General features: G+C 38.2%; 1 protein-coding gene and 1 long non-coding RNA gene across 3 annotated transcripts in view; one reads left to right on the top strand and one right to left on the bottom strand.

Annotated features, from left to right (window-relative positions):
- The window catches only part of LOC120719589 (cGMP-inhibited 3',5'-cyclic phosphodiesterase A-like), a 60,881-nt gene that overhangs the window by 29,533 nt on the left and 17,462 nt on the right, over nt 1-13,886 (bottom strand). The window lies entirely within an intron of this gene.
- On the top strand, nt 4,703-5,019 carry LOC120719590. Its single transcript, XR_005692726.1, has 2 exons — nt 4,703-4,908; nt 4,949-5,019. It is a non-coding gene; the product is annotated as an uncharacterized LOC120719590 (long non-coding RNA).

Here is a 13,886-nt window from a genome sequence, read left to right as displayed (position 1 = left end):
GTACTACCAAAGTGTACCTAATAATATGTCAAGTGATTTTGTAACCATGGGAATATACATTCAAGTCAAATACAAGTTTCAAACTCTTTCCACACAAATGAAGATGATACACAAAGGATTTTTCCTCAGGTTTCCCATATCCACCACTTCCCACTATAACAGTTTTCTCTCCTCTCTACCCCCATCCCCCAGCCCTCTCCTGAGAGACAGTTAGAAAATATGCAGGCAGATCAGGCATAAAGGCAGATGGTGAGAGCAGAGAGAGAGAGAGAGAAAGCAAAAAAGAGGGATGGAAAGAGAGAGAACGGGAGAAAGAGAGTGATAGGCACATAGAAAGAGAGAAGCTATGGCCACAGGCAGGCCATGGCCAATCAAGTGAAAAAGAGAACAGCTCACCCTAGCAGACCAGCTGAGCTCCTCCACAGTCTCATCTACAACAACTGTAAATACAGCACTACAGTGGAGAGCTGACAAATGATTTTTTTTCCTGTATATGAAGTAAATAAAAGAATAAAATATGAAAAAAAAAACTCATTCCTCTCAGATTTATGAACTAATTCAGGAGTAGTGATATTTAACACGGCTTACCAGCGGCCAAGTTCATATTCTGAATTCTGTAATCGCCAAGAGGACTATTAAAGATTTACAAACAGTTACAGGATTTCATCGCTGGACCAACAGTTAATCCTTAAGTAAATCAATTGATTGTTTAATAATGGATGGTATATATTTTGGAAGGGGAGCAGTTGAAGATTGTTAATGCTCCAGAGGCTACATTTCTTTGCAAAATTGTATCTCTGCAATAAATGCTCCTTTAACTCCTGCTCATACTCGGCAGAACTGAAATGCAAACACAGATCAGCAGATATTGATTAAAGAGTGTTTGGATTAAAGGTGGATAAACTACACAAACCATTGTGCTGGAGTCGGATAAAACTGCTTCTCCCCAGCACTACTTCACCTAAGAACAACAGTGACAGTGAATCTCTCAGTAGAGGCTTCACTCTCCTTCTTATGAACGCCAGACTCTGTGACCTAAAAACTAGGCTCTATCAAGAAGCTTAATTTAGACATTGCTTCAAGTTGTCCTATTTAAACCATCTCATCATTACTGATAAAATGGCTTGCACACATGTGTATGCACGAGCGCACACACTCATACACACACACACACACTCACACACACACACACACACACACACACACAAAGCACATAGAGAACAAGCAGCCTAGGCCAAGAGTGAATCAAACCAATACTGGACCTGTTTAAGAAGATTGTCCTGGTGGCGCCCCATGGTACTAGCTGAGTGCCTCCTCTGCATCATTAACGTTCAGCTCGAAGAGAGCCACTCACTCGTGATATTTGCAACAAGATTCCTGGAGAAGTCAACAGCTTTATGCTGTCCTCACTTCCTTAAACCTTAATTCAAATGTCACAGTAAGTGACACATAAGAGTCTCAATCCAAAGCAACTGACATTTCAACAATGTAGCCCACAAACACTTCCTCGCACTTTCTCGTCTCCTTTCCGCTGCTGCTGCTTCATGAGCCGCCCCCCCTCGCCTCATCATCTCACCCGCCCCTGCTTCCACACATCTACCAATTGAAAACTGGTTCACTGGTGGTTCAGGGACGACAAAACCTGCAGCACATAGAAATCAGTTATATTGAAAATACTTGGTTGCTAGGACACATTGGGGCAAAGATCAAAGTGATTCATCTATGGACCATAAAATAGTTGTTTGGGGTTCAGTTGGCCACAGTTATACTACGCCTTCTACTTGTCAAGGGTTTCCTGTGATAGCAGATGATGCATGACAACCAAACAGTGGGTAACGTGTGTTATCAGAAAAGCACTCTCAGCATCAGGACACTGAGGTACATATTGATTCATTAAAAGTCTGTTAACATGGTTGGTGTTGGCTAAAGCTGGAATTACATGTCAACTGTGGGGAAAAAAACAGATGATTTAGCTACTATATAAAAAAAATGTAAATAAATCACCACAGTATGGAGAGAGCCACACTTTCCGAAAAGACCATATTGACTTCAAAATATGGGAATCTTAAAAAGTTAGAGGCCCCTTTCCAAGGATGACGCTTCTTAGCATTCATCAGATTTTACTTTGTAGTTTTCTATGTATTATCGTAGGATCTTTACCTCACAATATAAAGCACCTTGAGGCAACTGTTATTGTGATTTAGTAGTATGTAAATATGAAATTGCACATTGCTCTGTCAAAATTCTTCCTACGGGAATGTTTGAGAGCTAAGTTAATGTGATATAATACCACTATGTTACAGTGCTGTGCAAAAGTCTTGAGCCACCACTCTTTTCTTTTGCTAGGAAAATGGGAAATTGGTGCAATGATTTATTGAAACTTGTAAACATACTAGCATAAAAACTAGCTTTTATTTCATTAGTTTTGTTACCTGGCTGAGATTAATTCCCAATCAAAACCTGAAATATTAATTATTAAGACAATAATAACAACAATGCAAACGTGCCCCACTAACATATCACTGGAGAGACAGAAGTGAGTCAAATATGAATAGGAATGTGCTGAAATGTCTTGAGTGTGTTAAAACAGATTATTTAAGACCGGACAGCTTGCACAGTCAGCTGAGCAGGAACAAAAAGAGTTTAATGTTATGAAAATAAAGATCTGCTTTGAAGCTATTTTGATATTCAGCAAATCTTCAGATTAGAAGAGGAAATTTTGCCAAAGACACACATCCTTTTTTGCCCTTTCCCTCTGGGCTGCATTGACCCAGAATCCGTCCAGAGCTGTCTTGTGGTCCCAATCTGGATGGCACATAATCTGCAGATAAAAGCTAACGAACAGAAGCTGCTCTCAAAGATCATTCTACTTAAACTATAGAGTGCTATCTGGGCGCATAACATCATCTCTCTTGTTCTACGGTCCCTCCTTTGCTTACCACTCCTCTCTTCCTTTTTCCCATCTAAAAATAAACAAGAGCAGGCACAGCTGATAAACAAAAAGAAAAAGACACGTGCACCCTTAATGCTGGAGGGCTGATCTACATTTGCTTCTCTTCAGCTCTCTCCCACCACCATCCTGTATCTGTACCCTCTATGAAGTTATTTTTTAAGACTTCCTTCAATAAGGTAAAAAGAGTAATTCAGGTAAACACACTGATAACAATTTTTGAAAAGGTTAATGCTTAAAACGTCGGCGTCTTTAACAGAGCACGGCTGCCTACTCATCATTCTAGACATTGTGCTGATTCAAAAGATGACCAGTAGGGGGATTTCTCAAAATGTACAGGTAGTTTGAAATTACATTAGAGAACTAGTGGCCCCAGATGGAAGCAAGAGGTAACTGTTTGGCACTTTAACAAAGAACAGAAACTGTCCATTGTGAGTATTTCTAATTATACTTCTCTGATCTGCATTCCACAATGCTGAAAGCTGGTGCACTGGTAAAGAATTTTTTAACGTTTAAATTTAACATCAAGAATTAAGCACAAGATTTCTGTGTGATTCTCTAAATAGTTTAACTTAAAGTTGCAACCACTGCAATTTTAACTTCATGTAATGGTAGAAAAATACATGCACATAGAAACCAGGACAAAACAAGCCAATGATAAATGTAAAAACAAGCAACGGCTTGCACACTTTGGGGCAAAGCTATCATCAGTTTTTGTTCATGAACAGCTGTTCAGGACAGTAGTAGTAGTATTAGTAGTACAGATGGATGCATGCGTTTGAAAAAGGACAATGTAGAATTGAAAATAATTTAAAATACATCTGAATAAAGTTCTTTAGATGTATGTAAAGGTTGTACCTTTGTGTTCTAGGTATGTCTTTATTTATAACAGTCAAATCATTCAAACTAGTGACACTGTGTATACCAGTGATACTCCCTCTAAAATTAAAGATATTTTTTTAAGTTTTTTTTAATAGGAAAAAAAGAATGCTGTACTTATAAACATATTTTGATTAGTGTGTAATTATGTCTTCCAACAAAATGTGATCTCATGAACTAAACGGTAACAGTGGCAAAAACAGCAGCGCTTACCAGCAGAAACGTTCAAGATGAACATTAACAGTAAATGAGTAAATAAGAGCAAATCATTAACAAAGCTCATCAGTGTTACGGGAAGCCCGTGCTATATCATTCCATCAATGATAATAACAGTATAAATTTTCCATGACATATAAGCGCCATCAACAATGTCAACCACTGTGTTTACATTCGCTAACGCACACGTCAACCATGCAAGCCCAGACATGTCTGAGAGCGAAAGTAACTCGTTGGCCTTCGATTCTCATTTAGTACCAAAAAAAGGGAACTACAAGAGTTCAGGCCTCCAACAAAGCACATTGCCTTACAAAATATACAAGAATACTGTTCCTGCTAAACCCATAACCACATTGTTTCAACACTTTAGGCAAAAATACACCATATTTAACTAGGCTATGAAGGAGGATATGCTAGTAGCGATTTGCAACCCAGCACATGCACTCACTACTGTTTTCCATATGAGGAGAAGAGCAAAGAGTGGATGGAACTCATTGATCTGGGTCAATGGTGGTAACCACTTAAGGAAATGGTTCAAAAGCTTGACCCAAGTTACAACACACCAGGTAAAAAATACATATTTTTCAATTACATATTGATCTAAAGTTTTAAACAGTTATTCAGTCTGTTTACTTAATATTTCCATAAAAACTACTACCCAGGCTACTTCTGTACTTATTCTGTATTACTGTATATATTGTGTCCCTACTATTACACTATAAATCTGCTGCTGCTGGTAACTCATGGCACTAGAGGTCCGCCATCAATAACATAGCTTACTGGAAAAGAAGTATGGAAAATGCTACTAATGTTGTGTGGACTAATGAATGCTGCTGCCTGAAAGCTGCATCCACTACTAAAATGTTCAATATTTTTTGTCTGTCATCATATATATAGACATAGACATAAACGTTATTAACCCCACACTGGGGGAAAGTCATAAGACAATGTGAATTAGAGCTATAAGAAAAAATTAAAATTAAAAACACAAACAAACAAAAAATTAGTGTACAAATAAAAAAGCCAATAACTTATTAATAATAGTAATTTACACTATTTACAATTTATGTTTTACAATTTGACATCATATCATTACATAGTCAGGGCTATACCATACACCCCCAGGTTACACAACATTTTTAATATTTAAATGTTTGACTTGCCTGCATAAAGGCAATGTGCATCATGCTTCTTGTGCAACATTAGGTCCATTTAATTATTATTAACAATAACTGTTAACTGATAACTGGTCCCAGGCCTAGTATGCATGCTTGTGTGTCTGTGAGTGTACGTCTGTTTGTACGCTGATTTCATCAAATGTGATGTCCTGACAGTGCAACCGTCATCCACTGGAGATGACTTTGCATCTTGAATGGCAGATGAGATAATCTGCCTAATACAGTGGATTTGTTTAATGTGAGCCCCTGAGGATGGGAAGGCGGTTATGTCACAAAATGAAAAATCAGGAAAGCTGAATTACATGTAACTCTTTATACATATATACACTGCATATATAGCTATTTAAAGGCATTACATTCCTTTCTTTATTAGTGAAAATGTTTGTTTTAGAGATAAGGCATTAAAATAGAGCCGCATTATAGCAGAAATCAAAGAAATCCAAAGCATTTCAGCATCCATATTTACCACAGGCCATTAAACCTTCCTCTGTGGTCGGCTGTCCCTTGACAGCCTCCAATTACAGCTCATATACACTTGTGCTGTCAAGTCTATAAGAGGCCAGGAAAATCACAGCGGTCTAATGTACTCCTGAGCCTCATAAACTCTGACAGCTCCATTATTTAGTCTTAATTAAACTTTTAGTTATTTCACTGACACAAACTGAAAAGTCAACATCATATGTACGAAGGGATGGTGCATCTACACACACACACACACACACACACACACACACACACACACACACACACACACACACACACCAGTCTAATTTTGCTGGGTCGCCTGGCACATGCATCATCATACTGTGGTCTGCAGGGGGAGCTCTTTTTTCTGACTTACTACTATCAGCATAATGTTTGCTTTGATGTCTAATGCAGTTTGCAGGTGTCATTTTTTTGCTTCTTTTGAGCTGTATCAAAGATACATTTCTGTTGCTTTGTGACAGACAATAAAGGTGTTCTATTCTATTCTATTTCAGTCTATTTTAGGTTTTCTAATATACGCAGAACATAAAATTGATTCCATATTTTTTTAAGTCGGTGATTTTCAAAGAAGATGCAAAGAAGATATTTAAAAAGGATGTCTACAGTTTGGGCCATTTTCAACATTTTGATATTTAACAATAACATAGATATAATAACATAATAATTTTAGTGGTGTAACTTTAATGACTGTAAAAACAAACATTAATACACAGAGAAGGAAAGAAGCAGACCAGGTCCCATAGAGACAATAGGATCACACACTTGTCCGCGGTTGACTTCAGGACCACAGATATCAAACCTCACTGCACCTAAAGCTGGGCCACATTTAAAAACTGTTAAACTTACAAAGGCAGCACTTCTATAGAACACTAGTCTTTGACACCATCAGACTGATAAATACTCAGCTACACAGAACATAAATGTTCTATAACTGCATGAATCTCTGAAAACACAACAGATTTGGATGGCAGCTTCCACTGATAATTTGCTGTGAATTTGTACTAAACAGGGTAGGAAATAAATAAAAAAAAAAACTGCAATGTTTGTTCAAGCCAAAAATAAATAAAAACTGGACTATAGACTATAATTGGAATCTTTATATGTTGCATACTATAGTATCTGATCTTTATCTACTGCCTGTCTATGGCAGGTAGCTCAGTCTTGGTCTCATCTGTCATCACAGCAAAGACACAGTCATAATCTGTTATTATCTGTTTGGTATAGTTTGGTACCTTTAGTCTCCCTTTGCTTGTATAGAACTTACTTTAAAAAATGTAAAACTCTGCTGTGGAAAACCAGAAAATAACAGCTGTTACACATTAAAACTTTGCCTAAAACTTAGATTAGACTAGATATTGTACTTTGATATTTATATTACAAATGGGTTTTGTTAATCTTAACCGCTCCTGAAGTTCTGTTCTGTATTATCGATCCAATTATTATGACAAGAAAAACTATGTTCACATGATGACCTACTTCTTATTGAAAAAATATCTAAAAGCTAAAAATAACAACAGCAGTCGCACAGGGTTGAAAAAACACTCTCTTGTTTTGCATAAAACACAGTTTAGTCAACCACAGGAAAAACATGGAAACGACATCTGTGTTTTTTCTGGTGCTCACGGTGGCAGTGTGAAACCAGTTAGGTTAGTTTACAAGAGTTAAAAAATCTTATTCTAAAACACTAAGCAGCAGTCTGTGTGAGCCTGTGCATGTTATGTCACATAATGACAAATGACAATTAAAGGCTAAAGGAGCATGGATTTCATCTTGACGGGTTAACGTGTGCACTGACAAACACATAAACACACATGCCCGGTGTCACGACTCAAACGCTCCACTCCTCAGCAACCCAGCAAGCTAGACCAAAACCCCTACTGACCAGCAACTGTTCTTACTAGAGCCCAGCTGAGACAGAAAAAGAGAGGAGGGAAATGCATTACACATAGCCAACATGAAGAGAGAGACAGAGAAAGTGGGAATTAAAGGACAGAAATAATTCCTATTTCATTTTATCTCAGTAAGCTTCTGAGATAACTGATGTAATATATATATATATATATATATATATATATATATATATATATATATATATACACATACACATGTATATATATATATGATGCCTTCTCTTGTGCAGTTAATGAATGGTAAGGTGAAAAAGTTCATATAGGCTTTTACAAGTCAACAAGTGCAAAAAAAGAGGACTGTTGGTCACCCTAGGATATCTATCTATCTATCTATCTATATATTATATATATATATATATATATATATATATATATATATATGTATGTATAGACAGAGAGATATGGAAATGAGTATACAAATTCACTAAAACAACTATTCTTAGAAATGTACATGTGGTCAACTCTGGTTTCGAAGTACTAGCAAGCAATCTTTTCAAGTTTTCAGTTGTAATATGGTGCACTGGTTACCAACTTTCTATTGTTGTGCTTATATTAGCTCTGAACTCAACTCATGAGTAAGATGAGTTACAAAATGCTGCAGCAAGAGTACTGACAGGGACTAGAAAGAGACAGCATATTTCTCCTGTTTTGGCTTCCCTTCATTGGCTTCCTGTTAAATCCAGAATTGAATTCAAAATCCTGCTCCTCACATACAAGGTCTTAAATAATCAGGCCCCATCTTATCTTAATGACCTTGTAGTACCATATCACCCTATTAGAGCACTTCGCTCTCGCACTGCAGGCCTACTTGTTGTTCCTAGAGTATTTAAAAGTAGAATGGGAGGCAGAGCCTTCAGTTTTCAGGCCCCTCTTCTGTGGAACCAGCTTCCAGTTTGGATTTGGGAGACAGACACTATCTCTACTTTTAAGATTAGGCTTAAAACTTTCCTTTTTGCTAAAGCATATAGTTAGGGCTGGACCAGGTGACCCTGAATCCTCCCTTAGTTATGCTGCAATAGACGTAGGCTGCCGGGGGATTCCCATGATGCATTGAGTTTTTCCTTTCCAGTCACCTTTCTCACTCACTATGTATTAATAGACCTCTCTGCATTGAATCATATCTGTTATTAACCTCTGTCTCTCTACCACAGCATGTCTTTATCCTGTCTTCCTTCTCTCACCCCAACCGGTCGCAGCAGATGGCCCCGCCCCTCCCTGAGCCTGGTTCTGCCGGAGGTTTCTTCCTGTTAAAAGGGAGTTTTTTCTTCCCACTGTCGCCAAAGTGCTTGCTCATAGGGGGTCATTTGATTGTTGGGTTTTTCTCTGTATCTATGAAGCGCCTTGAGGCGACTTTTGTTGTGATTTGGCGCTATATAAATAAAATTGAATTCAATTCAATTCAATTGGTTACACAAGTATGCTTGTGTCTTGTGTCTATATATTATTGAAGACAAACTTTCAGAGTAATTGATGCCTTTCTTTCCAATAATAAATGAAATGGCACTATAGCAAAGTTTCTTAAGAATAGCTGCTGCAGTTTGAGCATATGCTGTAAAATATGACCATAATCCAGCAGAATGATTAGTTATGATATGCTTTTCTATTTTCAAAAAACAATAATTTCTTAACATGAGGTCTGATTTCTTTGTATGTTTGGATTGTATCTATTAGATTGATACATTTAGTATATCATTTAGTATATTTATGGGACTGGTACCTGTGAGCATTTCACAAGCACGTGACTCTGCACCTCGCCTTAGGCTGGAAACATTTTTAAATTAAACAGGCAGGTGTGCAGGTGATCAAAAGCAAATCTGTGTAAAACATAAAATCTTTGTTTGTAAAAATGATACTGTCAGCCTAAATATGGACATAATAGAGCTGAGTTAGAAAATAAATATAACTTATGTAGAGATTGCATGGTAAGATTTATATTTATCCTTGGTGTAGCAAAAAAAAAAAAAAAAAAAATCGTTGCAGAATACCCTTTTAAAAGTCACTAATTCCCTGTTGTAGCACTTGAGTTTGTTAGGCTTCTGATACTGGCCTCTCATTAAGGTAAGTTCTCTGTCATATTGTTGCTCAGTATCATAATTTTGTTATATTTCACAACATGCAGTGAAAGCAGTCTACATTATCTATAAAAACTGGTTCATTTTGACCCGGAGAATTCCATTTTACCCCTGAACACAGCTAGCTTGCCAGATGGAACTGGCAAAGCTGCATGTGCATGCATGGTTTGCATGTGTGTGTTTATGACAGTGTGTGTGAGTGAGGGAGAGAGATGGGGCTCCTGGGCTGGATAACGATGACTCATCCATCCACCCACCCACACCGCACACACACACACACACACACACACACACACACACACACACACACACACACACACACACACACACACACACACACACACACACACACACACACGTGAATTCAGACATGCACTCTTTACCGTCATCACTCAAAACCCTGTTAGCGGCGCTCACTGATGCTAATTGTTCCCAATCAGCACATCAGGGGTCCTGTCAATGCACTGTGAAACCAGACCACGCCAATGATTGCTTATTGATTTTATTACAGGCTGACGTCATTCTGTCAAGCAAGAGTTTGTGTGTCAGCAAGCAGATGTTTGATGGACTTAATATGGAGCACAACTCTGAAGGTGTTAAAAAAAAGATTAAAATGATTAAAAGGAATTTGTCAAAACGCTTTAATAAATTTGAAAAAGCAACACTAAGAGTGGAGACCAGCTTGGTATAAGCTATACTTATTAACAGAAAATTATGATGCCGATCCGCCCAATGCATGTTCCAAAAAAGCTGCAAAAAAGGTAGTGGCATGGGGAAAATTGTCAGGCAGCTTCCCATAGTAATATTTAACACTTGTGTAACTTTAAATTTGAGTAGTGAGATTGCAGTGTTGAAGTTGGCAGGTGCTAACAAATAGAACTCACAGAAAACAAAAAATAACTTGTTTACTTCTACTTTCCCTCACTGGTTAGTCGCTGGTTAAGTCCCACAATACACCCAAAACCCAGAAATGAGCTAAAATGCAACACTTTATAAATGAGTTCAGCCTAATTACTAACAGGGACGATTTCAAAAGACAACTTGTGGATATTGTTAAGATGATTTGTTTTTATGAAGAACACTGGTTTTAGCCCTTTGATGTACTGGTAAGCAGTCCAGGGTATGCCTCCACTCTCTCCTAATTTGACCACTGAGATAGATTTTTCGTCCATGTTGACCAGATAACATCCCACAGTTACTGCAGATTTTTCGGCTGCTCCATGTTTATTTTCCCTTATATCACATTTCAAAGGTGCTCTGTTGGATTGGGATCTGGTGACTGTGGAGGTCATTTGAATACAGTGACCTCATTGTCATGTTCAAGAAACTGAGATGATTTGAGATAATGTGTTATCCTGCTAGAAACAGCCAACAGAAGATTAGTACACTGTGGTGGAATGGACACGGTCAACAACAATGCTCAGGCAGGCTGTGACATTTCAGCTCATTTGGTAATAAGGGGCCCAAAGTGTGCCAAAAATATCTCCCACACTCTTACACCCCAACAAACAACAAATTAAACCGCTGATCTAAGGCAAGATGGATCCATGTTTTGTTTTGTTTTTTTGCTGTTTATGCCAAATTCTTACCCATAATTTTCTGTGAACTATATCGCAGCCAAAAGTATTAGTTCTTATTATCAGTTCATTCTTGTCTATCCTGTTGTCCCCGTGCATGGATTGTGCTGATGACAGCCACTAATATAGCCGAATGGTAGTCTTTGAGTGCTTCTGTGTTTCACAGTGGAGTTGCATGACTAAGCCTTTGCATGTACTGTCAAGTAAATGCATATATGCATCTGTCAGCAAGTACAGATTTGTACTGCTTGTATTTCTAGTCACCTTTGCATCTTTGACACATGAACTTCTGTTGTGGTTTTGTAGTTTTACAGTTCGATAAGGTTTTTTGCCTTTGCCTTCAGAACGTCATGACAGTGTGACTACCTGACAGAAAATGAAAATGAATCCACATTTTTGCACAGATTTGGCCTTTAATCTAAACTTTTGATCAGCTGTAAAACAGCCTTGTGGCAAGGACCCGACGCACACACTGGATTTCATGCGCTATGTTAGTTTTTATTTTTGTTTAAGCAACTGTATTTTGACGTTCCGGCACCAGTCGCACAGGAACAGCTGCTTCCTCCTCCTCCTCTCAGTCCCCCCGTCACTATTTCAACATACAGAGAAGAAGAAGATGATCACCTCGAGCAGTCACACCTGCCCTCTCTGCCACACCTGGGCATCGCCTTGAGAGCTCACTGTAGCGCCCCTCCGCTGCAGCAGGCCAGAGACCACACCCCTGCCACAAGCCTGTTTCAGTTTAAGTGTTGTTTTCAAGAAACTACATTAGAAACTCTATTTAATTTGTAAAATATGTATACACACACACACACACACACACACACACATACACACACACACATATACACACACACACACGTAGATATACATATTTAGTATACACATTTAGTAATATGCATACACTCTTATATTGTACATATATTTATTCATATAACTTTCAGATTTAGCCATTCCTATATTTTGCTTGTTCTTATGTTATTGTATTTTTGCACACCTCTGTTGCTTGTGAAGCTCGCACACAAGAATTTCACTCGCATGTACTGTACCAGTGTACCTCCACATGTGATGTGACAATAAAAGTGATTTGATTTGGTTTGATCCATGTGTCCTTAAGCGTGCATGTTGAAGTATCCTTAGGCAACTTAACTTAGGTTAAAAGTGCTCAGGTATAGAAAAACGTATGAATGTGTGAACGCGGGTTGTAGTACGAAAGCACTTTGAGTGCTCATACTGAGTAGAAAAGTCCTATATACAAAAGTCAATTTAACTCCATTTTTTATTTTCTTCAGTTAAAAGTTATATATATGTAGTGCCAAATCACAACAAAAGCTGGTTTATATTGTAAGGTAAAGCACTTGGCGATAGTGGGAAGAAAAATCATTTTTTAACAGGAAGAACATTCAGACAGAGCGACGCTCAGGGTGGGGCAGCCATCTCCAACAGTTTTGAGATCCAGTAAACTAGTGAAAAACAAACATAAACAAGAATAAAGAGAAATAATATAAGATGGATGATAAATTCATGTATAAAGAAGTCAATAACATTCATCCTGTGCATTCATATAACTGCACAGTCTACTGTCATCTTTACTTCACTGAGAAAGCTGCATCACGCACAAATAAGTCGCCATGCATGCATAAATACTTCTCCACAAAAACATACAAACCATTTCATCCTAGTCTTCCTCCTCCTTCCCTACTTCCCTCCAAGGCTCCATGGCTAAGTGAAGTGCTTTTCCCCTGTGTTGTTGTACCCATGTTAGGCTACTGACGCCAGCTTGTCATTCTCTCCTCCTATTACTGTGAGAGGTGAGTGCGTCACGCTCGCGCAACCCACTTCTCTCTGTCAGCTTTCTGCTCTTGCTGATAGACACTGACATTGTCGGGCGTGAGCATTTCAGGCTGGGTCCCATGGGAATAGCATGAGCATTCAGACACTGGTCTTACATTTGACGCTGCATGCATAACGACTTACATCCCGTTTTGCATTTGTTCTTTGGGAAGTTTTGTTCTTCAATGATACTTTTTAAAGACGATAACCAGAGCAAGTTCATACAATCAGGACTCAGTCACTGAATTGCTTCTTGAATGAGACTGGTGAGAAAGTAGTAGAGAAGGAAAAAAGTGGGTGGAGAATAAAGGGAGAGGAAGCAAGAGACATGTATTAAGGAAAAAAGAAAAAGAAGAAAAAATAAAATACATTAACATTAAAACGAGATTAATCATACAGAAACCAAACAGGCCATAAATGTACTCCATGTATGTGTGTTTGTCTGACTGAGCAATCAAATCAGGGAGAAACAGCAAAGCAGACAGTGTGTGTCTGTATATGTAGTGCTGTCCTCTGAACACATCACAGCCCAAGACCAACCCCTTCATCTGCTCTTCAGATGAGAACCAAGGGCTCACTTTGTGATGGTTTACCACATCTCTCTGAAAAAAAATGTCTATAAATAGTATCCAGGTATTTATGAATATTTAAACCTAACTGATGAAAGGAATGTACAATCTGGTCAATACAATCTGTGTTTGGTAGCATCCCAATCCACCGTCTGCACAGCTCCACCCATAGATTAAATTGAATTCATGATGTGAAGCAATCCCATGATTAGCTGG

Source organism: Simochromis diagramma, unplaced genomic scaffold, assembly GCF_900408965.1.
Source record: "Simochromis diagramma unplaced genomic scaffold, fSimDia1.1 OVJJ01000344.1, whole genome shotgun sequence".
Lineage (NCBI taxonomy): Eukaryota > Metazoa > Chordata > Actinopteri > Cichliformes > Cichlidae > Simochromis > Simochromis diagramma.
The sequence above is the reverse complement of the archived record's forward strand: the minus strand, read 5'-3'. Positions and strand labels throughout refer to the sequence as shown.